Source organism: Carassius auratus, chromosome 15, assembly GCF_003368295.1.
Source record: "Carassius auratus strain Wakin chromosome 15, ASM336829v1, whole genome shotgun sequence".
NCBI lineage: Eukaryota > Metazoa > Chordata > Actinopteri > Cypriniformes > Cyprinidae > Carassius > Carassius auratus.
In genome coordinates, this window is record NC_039257.1 from 11,149,208 (window position 1) to 11,167,078 (window position 17,871).

The 17,871-nt window shown below is 36.1% G+C and overlaps 1 protein-coding gene across 1 annotated transcript in view; it reads right to left on the reverse strand.

Annotated features, from left to right (window-relative positions):
- LOC113115083 (glutamate receptor ionotropic, kainate 4-like) overlaps nucleotides 1-17,871 on the reverse strand; it is a 297,646-nt gene that overhangs the window by 160,970 nt on the left and 118,805 nt on the right. The window lies entirely within an intron of this gene.

Here is a 17,871-nt window from a genome sequence, read left to right on the forward strand (position 1 = left end):
CGGAAGGTCACTTCTCAGGTTAAAACTTTACTGCTGAAAAATGTGCGATATCCACGCTGGATAAATCCGCCTGGTCTTAACATTGTCTGACATCCTCCACCATAAAACCCATTGGTGGGGTTATTTAGCCTCCATGATAAATCAGCAGTTTAGGAAGCTCTTGGTTTTCGGTTCACTTCTAAGAAGTGGGTCAAAAGAGAGAAAACAGAACAAAGGAATGCATACAAATGTGTCTTACTATTTTGACAGAGAGAGACTTCAGACTAAACACCTTCGCCACGGCAGTGTATCTTATTCAAAAGAGAAAGCGCGGGCATCAAAGTGCTTTCATGCAAAGACATCAGTTGTGAGGGCAAACATTGTTCAACCCAACCTGCAAATCAGTACTCTGACAACCCTCTGTTACAGAGATATTTAACTAAGGATACAATCCATCACTAACCAAAACAATTAATGATGTATTTGACACAAAATGTCTTCTATCCCAACAAGTGAATTAATTCTGCAGGCCATCTTGTTAACACTTCGAAATTATTTATAACTGAAGTTAGAAGTTCTTTTCCTATAGGTAATAGACATGCAAGTGCAGAAAGACTGAAATGTTCAACAACACAGCCCTGCAACTTTGGGGTGAAAAACTGCAAAGGTCTAACATTCCCTAATTTGATGATGCTGAGTTCAAAGATATCAATACATTTTGTTAACTTTTTGTATCAGCTTAATTGCGCTTATTAAAATAAGAGCCAAATTTCAAAAGTCAGTGTCTGCGCTCTGCAATGTCATGCGTTCAAATACATAAACACAAGTCGTTGCAAACTGTTCCTGTTTTATTACATTATATCACAACCCTGCATGATGTACTGTAGCAAAAACATCTGGGTCATGTTTACATTTTCTTTTGTCACTTGTTACAATTCAAACCTGGAAATCAGAATTTGGCATAAAATAGTGTAATTAATAGTTTAGTGTTTCCTAGGCATTTTTAGGTCCATATCTGTTTGCACACTATGTCATGTCAGAAAATCAAATGCTGCTGTGATGCCTTGTTTGTAAGCAATCTATTTTCAAATATATAATAAATCACATCAATCTCAGAAAATGAGCTCTTTAGGTTCAACTCAATTTGAACTGAATCAAACGAATCTTTGGTGTAGAACAGATCCTTAGCAGTACTTTGCAGAGGCTTTTAGCTGGACTGATGCTGCTTAGCTTGTGCTGACATGGCAAAAACAATAGCATCCTATTTAAATGACTAGGGGGGAATCGACAACTACATTAAGAGCAGTGACAAAAGACAGAGCTCCTCTGAACACAATAAAAACTGAAACCTTTCGACCTTTCTGCAGGCTCCTGATCAAAGAACGAGGGGTTTCTGATGAGACAGTGAACATAAGGTGACGAAATCTGCTCTGATAGAAGGCCAAGGACACTGAGGCAGTGTAAAGAATCCATTATCTGAAGTCACTAAGGACATGCATTCATATTCATAACTCCAATAAACCACACTGCAGCTCTGCAATGTCATATTAACACTTCAGTACAAGACTTTAGAAATGCCTGCGCCAGTTATTGGAGATTTGATCTTTTGGGTAAGCAAATGAAATGCACTCTCAAATAGATGCTTTCATTAGTGGTGGGATCTGATACTCAGGTGTCTCGGGTCCTTACAGAAGTCACACCGCCAACAGAGGTATAACAATAAAGGCCAAGGCGGTCTTGCAGATATCTGACTTTTATGGAAGAGAAAACTATTTAAAAAAGAAAAGTGCCTTCCATTAAAGTTCTGTCTCAAAGTAAGTGCAGAACTTTCTAACATAAAATATTATGGTAACACATTAATATAGGGACCAGTTCTCACTAACTATTTAGCATGCCTATTATTAATATACTGGCTATTTATTAGTACTTATTAAGCATTTATTCTGTATTCTACATCCCTAAGCTTACCCAAATACAAACTTTTAATCAATACATTTTTTTTATTTCTAATACAATATATGTTAATTTTTAACAATTTGTACCATTATTGAGACAAACTAAATAATAATAATAATGAAAACAATTTATTTTTAATTTATTATAGTATATCCTTGTATTTTTGGGGTTTGCATCTAATATTTCAAAAGCATCATGCACAGGTGTATGCTGATTGATTGACAGCACATTCAATTTCTCCCCAAATATGTCAGGAAAACAAGCAGTGCATGGATGAATTTCAAAAAGACCACATACGATGCAACATTTGCAAATTGACAAAGCCTATGCTTCTGAAATCAACTTGCAATTCTTTAAAGCACAGCCACAGCAAAGCTTTTATAACTAACCACCTTCAACAATACATTTCAAGCCATTACTATCTGAATTTTCAAATCACCTGCTGTGAGCGATGTTCCCATTATTGTGCATAATATGACAATTTGGTGAAAAAAGGGTATAGTTTTAGTCTACTCTTTATTTGAATTGAATTGAATTGACCTTAAAAAGGCCTTTGACACTCTTGATCATGCTATATTGATATCTAAATTACAGACATATGGAATTAGAGGTGTAGTATTAACCCTTAGGGGACTAAGCCCTTTTTGGTCCGTTTTCTCTATTTTTACATTTCGGCTTATAAACCATATGTAATGAGGATGGACCACCATGTATTTGGTATCAATGGATTCAGAAGATCCTAAGCTACCATAAGCATGCATGCAATATGTCTATAAAGGAAGTATGAGTGAAAAATTTTACAATAAACTAGAGAATTTCAAAGACGAAAATGAGATTTTTGTCATTTATTACTGAAAATCCTACCTCACACAACAATAGTTAAAAGTTTTTGACCCAAAAATATATTTTTCAAACTCTTTGCTTGACAGAAATGGGTTAATGTTCAATCAAATGTGTAAAGATCAATTAAATAATTAACTTTATTTACAAACAGTCCTAGGCGGTTTTTTTTATTTTTGGGACTAAGCCCTTTTTGGTCTGTTTTCTCTATTTTTATATTTGGGCTTATAAATCATATGTAAAGGAGATGAAACACCCTGTGTTTGGTATCTATGGATTCAGAAGACCCTAAGCTACCATAAGCATGCATGCAATATGTTTATATAAAGGAAGTATGAGTGAAAAATTTTACAATAAACTAGAGCATTTCAAAAACGAAAATTAGATTGTTGTCATTTATTACTGAAAAACACACAATATAGAACAGTTTTTGAACAAAGAAAATATATTTTTTCAAACTCTTTGCTTGACAGAAATGTGTTATTGTTTAATCAAATGTGTAAAGAACAATTAAATAATTAACTTTTTTAAAAAACAGTCCTAGGCATGCCAGTGAGCAAAGCAAGGCCTCTCCAGGCCTTTCCAGTAATTGTTCCAGAGCTTGTTCTGCCGTAAATCTTTTACTGCTTGCCATTTTGATAAAACAATTGTGTAATAATGCTGTATCTCTCTCGAATTGATCTCTTTGTGCTCGCTAACACACTTTCTGCTATCTCCACGTGATGCTGATTCTCCGATCGCTCGAATTTAGCTCTTTGTGCTCGCTAATACTCCGATCGCGTTCTGCTTTCTCCACCCTGATGCTGATTCTCTGAACGCTTATTGATTACATGTCTTTTACTTTAGTCCAGCCAGCTTTTACAAGGCTACAGCAGAGCTACAGAGTCCTCTGAATCGCTAGAAGACATAACCTTCCTCTGATTGGGTTAGAAAAAGACTCCTCCCAGCGGCAATTTTTCCATTGGCTGTTGCGTGTTGAATCTGCCTAGCACAATCTTTTTCATTGGCCTGTTTACGCAGTGGTATTGCGCAATAAGGGAAGTGTTTAATATACAAACTGGACACCGCTGTTTTCAGCGGAATCTGAGGAAGACGGCAAAAAAACCCGCATCTCTCTAGCATTAATAGTTTTTGAGATAACTACACATTTGTAAAAGTATGCCATTTTGGGCGGTACCGCCTAATCCGTCCCCAGAGGGTTAAATTGGATTATTAGTTACTTAGAAAATAGACAACAATATGTAGAGTATATAGGCCATGAATCTAAGTTGTTAACAATACAGTGTGGAGTCCATCAAGGCTCTGTGCTGGGGCCTAAATTATTTATTTTATATATTAATGACCTCTGTGACTATTCAAAGATTTTGCGTTTTGTTCTTTTTGCGGACGATACAAATTTTTTTGTATCGGGGAAAAATGTAAACATATTAATGAAAACTATTGAACAAGAATTGGTCCTACTTCAGAAATGGTTTAATAAAAATAAACTGTCGTTGAACTTAAGTAAAACAAAATTTATGTTGTTTACAAATCAAAAATGTCCTGATAATGTTAGTTTGACTTTAAAAGGGAATAATTATTGAGAGAGTGTCAGAATTTAGGTTTTTAGGAGTACTCATTGATGAAAAATTTAAATGGAAGTCACACATAGCTTATGTAAGAAATAATATTTCTAAAAACATTGCCGTTTTGAGCAAAGTAAAGTTTATGTTAAATTATAAGGCAATGAGAATCTTATATTGTTCCTTTATTTTGCCATATTTGATGTATTGTTTGGAGGTATGGGGAAACTCTTATTTTACTAATTTAATGCCTTTATTTATTTTGCAAAAAAGGGTTATAAGAATAATTAATGGAGTTGCTCCAAGAGAACATACTACAGGACTGTTTCTGAGGTCAGGACTACTCAAATTGAAGGATTTGGTTTCTTTACAAACTTTATTAGTTGTTCATAAAGCGAAACACTGCCTGTTACCACATGGATTGCAAACCCTTTTTACTGTAAATATTGAGACAAGCAGAAGAAATAATGATTTTAAACAACCTTTTGCTGGAAATACCCTCAAACAAATGTGTGTTTCAGTTTCTGGTGTGAAAAAATGGAATTTTCTAGAAAATGATTTAAAATGTTGTTCAAATATTCTTCAATTTAAATATAAGTATAAACAGAAGATATTTAATTTGTACGGAGATGAATGTGAAAATCATTAAAACTATAACAACAATGATGGTTTCGTCATTGTTTTGTTGCTGGAGTTGTCATTATTGCATTGTTGTTGTTTTTTTGTTTGTTTGTTTGTTTGTTTTTTGTTTTTTATATATGTCATGTCAGTGAGGCCATCTAATTTGTAATTTGTAATTTTCTTAATATAAGAATGGGGTAGGAGTTTATAACATTTTTTTTCTTCATCTTACTCCTGTTCTTCTTGTCATGGAATGTAATTTTGTGTGTTTGTTGGTTTGTTGTTGTGGTATTTTGTGTTGCATTACCATGAAAAGAGAATAAATAAATGAAATGAATGAATATCTGTCAGATGTCCTGTTGGAGAACCCCCTTACAGTATGTTCTATATCTGAACATGTCTATAAAGCAAAACTGTAAACAGACTAATTATACAGGGCTTCCTCAATCACAAGAGAACCCAGTGGGTTGCTAGCTAAAGAAAATGTGTAGTTCTGTACATCCTGAATGAGTAAGTGCATGACTGAGTCGACTAAAAAGCGGAGACATGTCAGACAGTATGCAGTGCTCATCGTCTTCACTGCTTAGCTGTCACCTGCCCATCTGAGAGACTAACCACAAATAACACCAGAACCGCTGAGGGAGAAACTGGCAAATCGATCGCCATCTCAACAGGGAGAGATGCATGGGTTCTCTCTACCCAGGGTAACCACAATGCTTCCCATCATGGGGCAGGACCCTGATTTAAGGCTGACAGGGCTCTGATGCAGCGCCTGTAATAACAGAGTTTTTAACTGCATTTAAGTGAAGCAGTCCATCTTTAAGAGTTCCCCGACATCCTCAAGTCCAACAATCACTCCTACAGTAAAAGCATCTCTATCTCCAGCTTTATCACCAGCTTAAATCTTGCACCTCATGATAAATTACAGCAGGAAGCATGGTTACAGTTTGTATGATGATGTTTATAGTTATATATATATATATATATACTGACCTGACCACCTGCATAATGGCCTTTAAGCAAAATAAAGTTTAAAACTTCATTTGGAGTTCAGGTCTAAATGAACCAATCAAACTGATCTCTTCTCCTTTTTTAGAAACAGGGTGCCATTGTGAGTTTCAGTGTAATAAGATGCAGCATTCAGAGGGAACAACAGGTCAGTTTTATAATGAGCGGAGAGAATACTTTTAAAATCTCTGTAATGAATTCCAGTGTTCACACCTACAGTTGTCCACTGATTGGTGTGTTGTTTTGATCTGTGGGCCGAGTGAGAAGAAAAACACCAGTGGAATCCTCAGCAAGCTGCCATATAGATGAGAGATGAGAATGACAGAAGATACAGACTGAAGAAAAAGACATGAAGTAACAACGATAATGAACAAACATCTCTTTCTAGTTTTCTTTTGGCAGCTGAGATTGACGTTAACAGCTACAAACACTATACTGACACATAACACGCTGTCCAGAAAATGTCACAAGAAAAGTCATTTTTCTGTTTAAACGCATTGGTGTTACTAAACAAACAGGCTCGTTAAAAGGGTGACTGCACCATAGAGCTGTCTTTATTTAATGCTGTTTTTTTTTTTCTTCTGTATCTGCAACCTCACAAACTGAAGTGTGAGCAGTTGCAGGGGCGGCTGCCGAGAGCAGGGGTGCTCAATCCTGCTCCTCGCCTGCCGATTTCAGTACCTGTTTTAATCAAACACTTCTGAACCAGCTAATTAAGGTCTTTGGGTTTGCTGAAAAATTATAGTCAGGTATGTAGAAGCAGGACTGACTCTTCATTTGGTTGGAAGGTGGACCAGGAGGAGGACAGTAGGAGTTTTTTTTTTTTTTTAATAAACTATATGGTATGTAATGAAGTAAGAAAAAAATGCATATAATTTTAAACAAATACAAACAAATAAACAAGTTTTTAAAATAAAACTAAAATAAAACTAGATAACATTAAATTAAATAAAACTAAATGCAATTAAATTAAATGTAAAGTTAAAATAAATAAAATATACATATTAATAATAATTTATATTTCTTATGACACACTCTGGCTTAAAACGATATATATTTAAATGAGATTAAAAATAATATTATATACTGAAAAAAGTTTTTTTTTTTTTTAATTATACTTCAGCTTTAACAGCTTAATTAAAAGTAAAAATCAAAAGCAAATACATACATAAATAATACAGCGTGTAAAAATTTCAATTTAAAGCAAATAATACTGTCAATCATTATTTTTAAAATACACAGTCGTTTTAGCAACTACTAAAGACGAAAAATACAAGACAAAAATATTTTAAATATAAGATTAACCATAATAATAAAAACGATACTTAAAAAAATGCCACACTTTAGCTATACTTCAGTTAAAATATAAAATAAATATATGAATACATAAAAAAATTTAAGCTGCGGTAGGGAACTTTTGACGCTCTAGCGGTTAATAAACAGAACAGCTTGCGTCTTGCGGAAGAACATTGTAGCCGGAACTACTTCTCTCTGTTTATGTCTATGAAGAATCACAAAGGTACTGTGTTACTCCGCCGCGGTACCCCTGAACCAATCTAAAATAGTCCGAATATAAACACTTATTATAGGTGCACCCTAGTGATTCAGGACAAGCTAAAAACACGGTTTGGAAAATGGATTCATGGTGTACTCGCTTATTATATACATTTTTCTACATTTTGAACACAAACAAAGTTACGGACCGCAGCTCTGATTGGTTGATTTCTTACCAGGAGCGGTCCGTAACTGCAAATGGCAATAGGACCAGTGGGAGGAGCCAGAGGAGCTTGATTTTTTCACAGATTATCTGTCTCATATTTTACTGGCAGGACATAATGCCAGGTTTAACAAATATGTAAAAAATATATATTTACAAAAGTTACCTACTGCAGCTTTAAGTATGTTTTATTAGACTATACCACCCACCATCAATACTTGCTCCAAAGTTTTCACAAAATGGCTGCGGCATGTTTCACAACACAGTATCCCATAATCCTCAGGGCGAATGTTTCAGCAGCTCTCGCTTCACTGTGCATATATGAATGCGGTCGATCCTTCAGCAAGGGATCTGTGGCAGCGGCAGCTGAGTTGGCGCGTGACTTTGGGCTGAGTTAGCATTGGTTAACTAATAAGAAACTGCAGAGAAGAGCAACCCACTCCTCCTGTAGGGTTTGTCAGAATAAAAGTGTCCTCCTTGCGTTGCACCATCCCTCCGTTCCAGTTGCCCTAACCCCCCCGGCTGCACCGCTGATGCTCCGTGCCACACGCCTCTACCTGCCTCTCCTGCCTCCCAAAGGCCCCTGCGGCTGTCTCTACAGCAGGCCTAATGAGCCACCGGCCTGACCGGCTCTTAATGCCACAATTATGTGCCATGCCCAGAAATCCTGGGGGTGTTTGCTTGTGCTGAGGAAAGCCTGGGCCATAAAAGCAACTTTTCTCTGCCTGCTGCTCTCCCGTGATGCACACATCCAAATTGCACACATTAGTATCTCGTAGCAGACAGACGGCGCCCTCTTCGAACCCCTCGACCCTCTCAGTGAATGTGCTGCGCTGGAAGTGTCAGTCTAGTCGAGGGTGAGCGAAATTTAATAAACAACTATGCTAATGGGAAATGTGTGTCAATTAACGCAATCATGCCACACTTTTTAAATTAAAACCAATATCTCAAGGATGTTTTTCTTCTCCTTAAAAGAGTGTTTCATGAATGTGTTGGAGACAGATAGGAACATTACATGCAAGTTACTACGGTAAATATGAGCCCTGTGAGCTGACAGTAGAAGCAAGAGAAAGAAACAACTTGTGGGACCCCTGAAAATATACAAATATCTTAAAATAAAATACATTTTATTAGTGCTGGACAAGGATTTAATGCAATTAAACCTTTTCATAAAATGTATAAAGATTGATAAAGTTTTTGTGTACGTAATAAATATGTGTATAGTGTAAATTTATTATGAATATATAAAGACACACACACACAATATATATTGTATATATATATATATATTTTTTTTTTACATACACAATAACTTTTATTTAGGATGCGATTAATTGGCACAACACAATTTATTTTTTATAGAATATTATCTGTCAATATATGTTATATGTTTTGCAAAACAAAAATAAAGTGCCACAGGAAAAGACTTTTACTTAAATACATCACCAAATGTCTTTTAAAATGTCAATTAAGTGAATTAAGTGCTAGCAGGCAACAGTGGCATGGTGCTAAATGTCTAAATTCATTTTGCATTTTTAGGATAGAGCCTCTATGTGTGTGTTTTTGCCATTGCTTTAATTCTCCTAAAGTGCACTAACATATACTGATTGTGAATTAAAGCCCCAGAGCAGATTTATACCAGTGGGGTAAATGCAGCTTTCCCAGAAGCCCCTGAATTATCAGGATGTGATAAATGAAGGCCTGAAAAGAAGGCGGGTGTGTGGACTAGAGAGAGAGAAAGAAACACAGGGTGAGGAATACATCTTTACAGATGCAACTCAATTAAAAAGAGTGAAAGTTCTCAGACTCAGAAGTTCTCAGATTTCAATAAATAAATAAGTTTCCTCTTAAGGATTTTTATTTTTTTAAATTCCTTTAGTATGTTGGGGTTTCTCTTGGTTTAAGCATATTCTAACAAAATCTAGTAAGGTTTATGCTTTAAACAAGCAAAATAGATAGGAAAAAAGAAACAATTCAAGATTTATTCTCTGAAAACAATTAAATTGTTGTATGCAATTTTGCTTCTCAAGCAATTGTATCTTGTTTTAAGGGCGTACAAGACAAAAAAAAATAATGAGTACTTTTTTTGTACTACACTGCACTGTAAATAAATGTGACCTGAGACCTGTTCGGAAACAATCATTGTGGCCGTAGCGATTCCACGGCAAGTGGAAGGAGGAAAAGTGTGTTCTCTGCAAAGAACTTTGCCAACTGTATCCATCATCACTGCGGCATGAAACTCACTCAGTGTGTGGGTATTCAGATCAAACCTTCTGGAAATACCAGCCATAGAAATGACTCAGCATTGGAATTCTCTCCTCAAACCATTAAAGATCTGCCGAGAAAAACCTGAAGCAGTGACTAGAGGTGGTTTTGGTTTGAGCTCTTCATAGAAACATTTAAATAAATGTAAATAAAAACAGATAGATAAAAATAATAATAATAATAATAATCTGTCACTGCCAAAACATCTACACGAAACAACATTGGAGGTATCATGCATTGTCATAAACAAACAAGCAAATGAATACTGAAACATGTTAAAAGCAGAGGTGTGCCTTTCTTACAATAGAAAAACCTACAAAACGACACAAAATCTGTCACTGGCAAAACATCTAGCTATTATAATAAATACTATAAGAAATATAAGAGATACAATAAATGATAGAGATATAGCATGTGTAACTTACATAAATACAAAATACAAAAACAAATAAATACAAAATCTAAACATATACTACACAAACAATAAAAAAATAAATATTATTATAAACACTAATATTGTAATAGCAATAAACGTGTGTGTGTGTGCATATATATATATATATATATATATATATATATATATATATATATATATATATATGTAGCAGAAATGAGTCAAATCAGACAAATCAAAGAGTCTATCAGAGCTGTGTGCATTGAAACATGAGCTGAATTCCTCAGGAAGTCATAAATCAGTTCTAGTGCCACAGGAACCAAGCAAGATAACCAACCAACCAACTTGTTCACACAACAGCTTTCAACATTAACACCAATAGAACAATTATTAACAATTTTAATTCGAAGAAGAGATTGTCAAATTTATTGTTCGTGATTGAAATGCAACGCTGGACATCACATGTAAACCCAGGAGATCAAGTTAAATACTTGCATTGACTTCCCCCCACCCAGAAGAACCAGACTGAAATTCCTAAGGGGGAAGGGTTTTAAACCTTTGTCTTCACAGAAAAGTCCTTTGCCAGAGAATGGCAAAGAAACCCTTTTTATACATTATATATGGACCAGAATGAACTCAAAAAAGACTTATGAATGAATCATTCCATTGCTTAACTCCATATTCATTTACGTGTAACCCACACATTTGACTATCATGTATAATCACTTATTGTGTATGTCTTTTGATAACTATAGGATACCTAGTCATGTCTAGTATTGAAATAATCGCATTTTCTTGCTTGATATTGTCCTGACAATCATTTATTTGTAAAATATATCATAATCATGTTATAGGAATCATGTCCAAAATTAGACCCTGTGAGGCAAGAACCACATGCTTGGTAAGATAAACAAATGATTTATGATACCCACCCCAAGAACATATCTGATTGGTCAAGGCAACATTTGAGGGGTGGCCAACAAGAAAGTTTAAATACTTTGGATACGATTACATTTTTGCTTTTAGTTCTAGTCTAGCTGCTGCTATTAGCCATGTCGGCTTTTAGTTCCAGCCTTGCTCGTGCTATCAGTCATGCCTGCTCTTAGCTTGTAGCTTTGCTACCTAGCTTTAGCTTGTAGCATCTAGCCATGTGGTTAATCATCATGGTTCTTTGAGCGCGGTTCCAGCGTGCCTGCCTGCTGCTACTATGCCACGATGAGAAAGAAAACAACCTAGTCTCATCAAACTTTATTTCTTTTCTTTTCCGTTTGAGAGTTTCGTGTTCTGAGTTAAGTTTTGTAACGTCCATTCAACTTCAACCAGCGAACACGACTCTGCACTTTCAGCCAACGCCCAGCAACCACGGGCTTCCCAAGACGTCACTTCACTACTGAACTTCAAGCCAATCAGCGACACCGGGATACCCCTTTCAACTGGAGTCCCTTTCACAGCAAACGAAGGCAACGTATTCCCAGATATTTGTTGTGCTGGTGTATCTAATATAATTTTAACCCCATTGAGGAACTCAATGCGAGCGCTAATTACGTGATTGATGGTTGTTCATGTCTATGCAATTTAACGTATTGCTGTTAACTTGGGATTCCATATTTCCATTCTCTTAAACTCATCTTTCCCTAACTTTCGACCTTCCTGCAACTTGTGTGAATGTGTGTGTGCGTGCGTTTATGTGTTAGATTAGTTTATATGTCTTAGATTTATCTAATAAAGCCTTATTCATATTGAAAAGAGAAGTATCTTGTGTTTTGTGCTTACAAGTTAATGTCTTAAACTGCCGATCTTGTTACTGTGCTAATTGATAGTGTTTTCACTATAGTTTGGATATTAGTATCCAGCGCAGATTTGATGTTAAACGGCTCGTTCACTGAACCGCAGGCGCGTCTCCGTGAACAGCCGTGAAACAGTGATTCTGTTCAAATTCCCTTTAAAATCTTAAATGATTCCCTTTGAGCTAAATTGACCTGTTTCCCTTACAATATATATATATATATATATATATATATATATATATATATATATATATATATATATATATATATATATTTATACATACATACATACATATATACACAGACAGATACAGATACAAACAGATATTAAAACATTTACTACACTGCTGTGAAATAGCAGTATACTTTATTTCCTTTCAATAAATTAACAAGAGCACACTGGATTATTTACTGGTAACATCTACTCTACTATAGCTAAACAGGGATATGTGTTCATTTCAGCAAATAAACAAAAGAACACACTGCAGCTTTTGAATGTCTCAATTGAATACAGAAGCCGTACTACACAGAAAGTGTACTTGCAGTTATCTAGCAGCGGCTAACAAAGTCATGCAAACTGTGGAGAAGCATCCTATCTTAGAAGTACTCTCATTCACTCTGCAGATGACGGCTGTCTGTACAAACGAACATTGAGGGAAAAAACTGTGTTAACTTCAATATGATATGGTAATTACAATAAATTTCCCGAACAAAGGAATAAGAGTGAAGAGTGTGCTATAGCCAGAATGACAGGATGCGAAAATGAGCCAGAGACCCAGCTGCAGGGAAATTGAATTTCACAGGTATTGTTGCTGGAGTTCAGTAAGCCGGCGACGCCGCATACTAATTAAGCAGCAATACTATACAGGAAATGAGTGCGGAGATTAAACGTGCTGAGTTTTGTGTTCTTGGTTGTTTCTTTCCTGGTAATCCCAAAATGAGTCCCACATGCAGGGGTCTAACAGGGGTGAAACGTTCAAGGGGTTTAAAGTCACTGCAGGAGCTCTGAAATCAACACAGTAAACAAAAAAGACTACTGAAATACTATTCATATCAATATGTTTAATAGCAACAGTAATTACAACGGCATTTTTAAACTTAGGCCATTGCAATTTAGTTTTGTTTGTATGGAAATCATTACAATGCTTTGTTTTACATAGTTTTTACTTAAGAACTGTCATTAAATCGTCGGCAGTAATGAGATCAGGTGTACAGGGCCATAATGAAGGAATCTGCAAGTGCATTTCTTTTTTTTTACTGTGTAAGAATGTAAGTTCAATACAGCTACAAAACACTTTAATTCGTTTTTAGTGATGCAGATTTAATATGGTTAATATTTTCCTTTTTAATTCCCCACCAACTGTTGTTTGCTATTCTTGTCAAATAAAGTTTGTCCCAGAGATATCTGCTCAATTATCTGTCTGCAGCCATTTCTACAGCAATAGAATTTGTAAACAACACTTCAGAACAGCATTTGATAAAAGACAGTACACAATATGCTGATGTTTTAAACATTAGGTTAATCTTTTTTTTTTGTGAGATGTGTTTGTTATGGTTTGTTACTACAATACAAATGTCTTCAACACATCAAATGTCAAATGTCAACACATCAAACAGAACTAATTAATTAACAGATTTTAATTAATTTAATAGATTTTGAATAAAATAAATAATTAACAATTATTTACAACCGTTCATGTCAGTAAGATTTTTTAATGTTTCAGAAAGAAGTATCTGTTGCTCATCAATGCAACATTTATTTGAACAAAAACAAATTAAAAAACAAGAATCTTGTGAAATAGTATTACCATTTAAAATGCTTTCTCTTTGAATATATTTTTAAAATGTAATTTATTCCTGTGATATAAAAGCTGAATTATACAGGATTATTTAATGAATACAAAATTAAATTTAATGTGCCCTTCATTAATAGAAGTATTAAAAAAAATCCTACTGAATCCAAACTTTTGAAAAGTAGTGTATACCAAAAAAATATATTACAAAATATATTCAGTACATTTTGAGAGCCTTTTTCATGAACATTTTTATTTATTTATTTAACTACTGTCAGCTTTCATATTTCATGAAAAAAAATTTTTGTTGTTTTTTTTTTAGCATACACTGTGCACAGTGGTGAGAAAAAAGGGGCTTTATTACAGCTGCAGCAAAGTACAATGTCATTAAATCAGTTTATGACCATTAGCTATGAATAAAGACAAACTTGAGCTCTGTCTGTATAGCGAACGCCAATTTACACTTGTGAAAATCTACTCTCAGCTCTATATAACCATACTGTCATAACATCCAGGCTTTTACATCATTGCTCCCTTTCCTCATAACAGCGTAGCAAAAGGTAGTTGTAGAACAGGAATGGGTTAAACCTCCTGCTCCTCTGAGACCCCGCCACCACTTCAGAGAACTGCCACCCACTTCAGCGAATGTAGAGGAGCGTGATAGATTGCAATCCCTCTCCACCACAACTCCTCCAGTGCTGTTTTACTTCAAATTTAAGGAGATTTTCTACAGCAATCTTTTTCTTTATCTTGATTTTACTGCTTTGCAAATGTCTCAGCAGCACAGTCGAAGATTTTACATGAAACTCAAGCAGTTGATGTTGAACTTTTAAGGACAACATTAGTTTTAAAATTAAGTTTGTTCATTAAAAAAATCCACAGCAATAAAATACTCTACTGACAGTGAATGGCATACTGTCAGTGTGAATGAATTCAGAAAAACTGTGTTCAAGGTTGACTAAAACATACCAGTATCACATTTGTTACCTTATTAATTTTTTTTTTCTTTTTTTAATAAAGCATAGTTGAAATCAAACACATTGACTTTTATGCTGACTGAATCTACATAATATAGACACTTCTCATTTAAGTGTCAAGAGTTCTTTAGCGTCTTTACTGTAAGTGTGTTTTTAAAATCGGTAAGTTGTCAGAATGTAGCCCTGGGTTTAACACTGCTGAAGCTCATGAAAACTGATTGTACTGAATTTAAATGAGGGTTTCAGCTCCAACTGCAGCAAGAATACACATTAGAAACAGCCCAGGCAGACGTCAGTCATTCCACATCAGATCCAACAGGTGCGGCTCGGACCAAAACGCTTCCTTCATTTTATAAAAGAAAGAAAATTTATTCAGAGGGCACAAAGGTGAAAACATGTGATTAGGAGGGACTTTGTTGCTTGGTACCAGAAGAAAAAGAGCAAAGGAACATAATTGGAATGTAAATTGGGTGTCTAAGCAGCCAGAAACTGTGAATAAAACAAAGAAGGTCTGTCGACGAGAATGTAAAGCATTTAAATGGGCTTAAGCAATGTCCTAAACCGCTCTACCAGCGTCAAACCTCACATGTCTGATTCATATTTCAGTGCTGTAACACCTCACGCAAAAGTGGTGCTACTGAATTGGCCCCGAGACTTAAAATGTAAATTCAAGCGATGCTATTTTTGTGCGTTTGGACGAAAGAACACCAAGCAGATTTCTACATGGCTGGTCTGACTGAATGCATGATGGAGACAGAAAGCAGAGCAGAACTGATCCCGCCTAACTGTTCTGTTGTGTCTCCGCTTTGATGAACGCCGGCTTGCGTTTGGAGCTCAGCTAGAGTTCATGGCTAGTGCATGGCGATTATGCAGGGTTATAGTTCTCCTCTTGCTGCAGGAAAGAATGAAGCGCTTGCAAACTGCTGAACTTCGCCGCTCTTCAGAGGTTTGTTTCTCTTGTTGGCAGATGGCTCAGACTGAAGGTGCCAGCGCGCTGTGCAGACATAGAGTTGCCAGAGGGCTGGTGCCGAGGTTAGAGTTCAGATGCCTTCAGGCTGGAACCGTGGTTTCACAAGGAAAGTGAGACGTGAGGTTTGAGGACATAAGATGGAAACAGAGACGACTAGGTCTTCTGGGGGAATGATATGTGAATGTCGAATGACGCTGAATTTTTTTAAACACAAAGCTAGTCAGTGTGTTGCCTGAAAGCAGTGTAGGTGAGATGTATTAAAGGAAAACGCCACCATTTTTCCATATTCCACTATGTTCTTCCCTCAACTTACCTCTCCCATCTCAGTAATGCACTCAATCGCTGTAGCGCTCAGCGCCACTATGCTAGCATTTAGCTTAGCACCATTCATTCATTAGGATCCAAACAGGGATGGTTGTGTCACCATACTTACTGGTGTAAACATGGAAGTGTTTGGTAGCTTTTAAATTCATCCCTGTTTGGATCCTAAGGAATGAATGGTGCATAGCATAGCCGCACGTTACAGCGATTGAATGCACGCACTGAGATGGGAGAGGTATGTATCAACTCGTCTAATTTGAGAGAAGAACATAGTGGAATATGTAAAAACTGTGGCGTTTCAATCAATCAATAAATCATTTAAAGAACATACTGACCTTGAATTGTCATGTAAAATATATTTTTCTATTAATGCAAGTATAATACTTCTCAAGCAGATGATTGTCAGACAACTTATTAATCAATCTCTGGGAAATTAACACCAGGGCATCATCCTCAGCCTTCAGGCATGCCACTTTAAACCCCGGTTCATCAGCATGCGCAGACAAGGCTTGGGAAGAACAGCTGGGCCCATCAACTCCCCACCAACAGAACTCCATCAACTCCACTCCTTTGTGCCTTAGCAACCGGCAAATTGCCCCATAAATTTCCATCCAAGCTTTCGAGATTTCACAATTCCCCATTCTGCCGGACATATTGTTGGCTTGTGGTAGAAACAGATGAGCGCTGAAGGCCTAAACAGGAAGTTTATGGGTGTAAGAACAACAATGGCTGTAGCATAAGCATACTAGCCAGAGGGAAATCAAATGCTGACAGGGTTTAAGTGCTGCCAGTGCACGCAGGAACAACCTCGTTTGCAAACGAGAAAGTGATGATCGCGCACTCATTCTTCACTGTAAATTACACCTCATGTTCTTCCTCCAGGATGCAAATGATCCTAAAACACGATAAGTCTAGTTCGACTGAGCCGATCTCACCCGTGTGTTATAGACAGATGAGAGTGAGAATGAATTGACCTCTTGTCTTCACTGAGCACAGCTTCATATGTTTCACTTGCCATGTAAATCAATTCATAATTTTCTTGGTAATTGTTAACTCACCAGAGAACATCTGTCTCACTATATTAATGCTTAAGATCAACATATAAAAGAGACTGAAGTCCTGAAACATGCCTAGCATTAAAAACTCTACTGAAAAAGACGTCTTCATCCAGCCTGAGGTGGTTTTATGATCTTAGCTGGTTTATAATGATCTCATATAGTTGGCTTAGCTTAATTAGTTAGCTGGCCTTCCAGCCTGACGTGTCCCAAAGCTCCTCTCTAATCAACAGACTAGACCAGGCTAGGAGACCAGAAGACTAATGTAGACAAATTTAAGATGTTTTTTCAGCAGGTTTGTTTAGAAACCCTGCAATCAATCGACCATTCGATCAAAGGTGATTTTCTGGTTTTAGCTGGTTTCTGCTGGTCTTCCAGCCTGACGTGTCCCAAAGCTCCTCTCTAATCAACAGACTAGACCAGGCTAGGAGACCAGAAGACCAATGTAGACAAATTTAAGATGTTTTTTCAGCAGGTTGGTTTTAAAATCAATCAATCAATCAATCGATCAACCTGACATGTTCCAAAGCTCCTATCAAATCACCAAACTACGAGACCAGAAAACTGGTGTGGACCAATTTAAGATTAAAATCTTGCAAGAATTTTTTTTTTTTGCATATATAAGT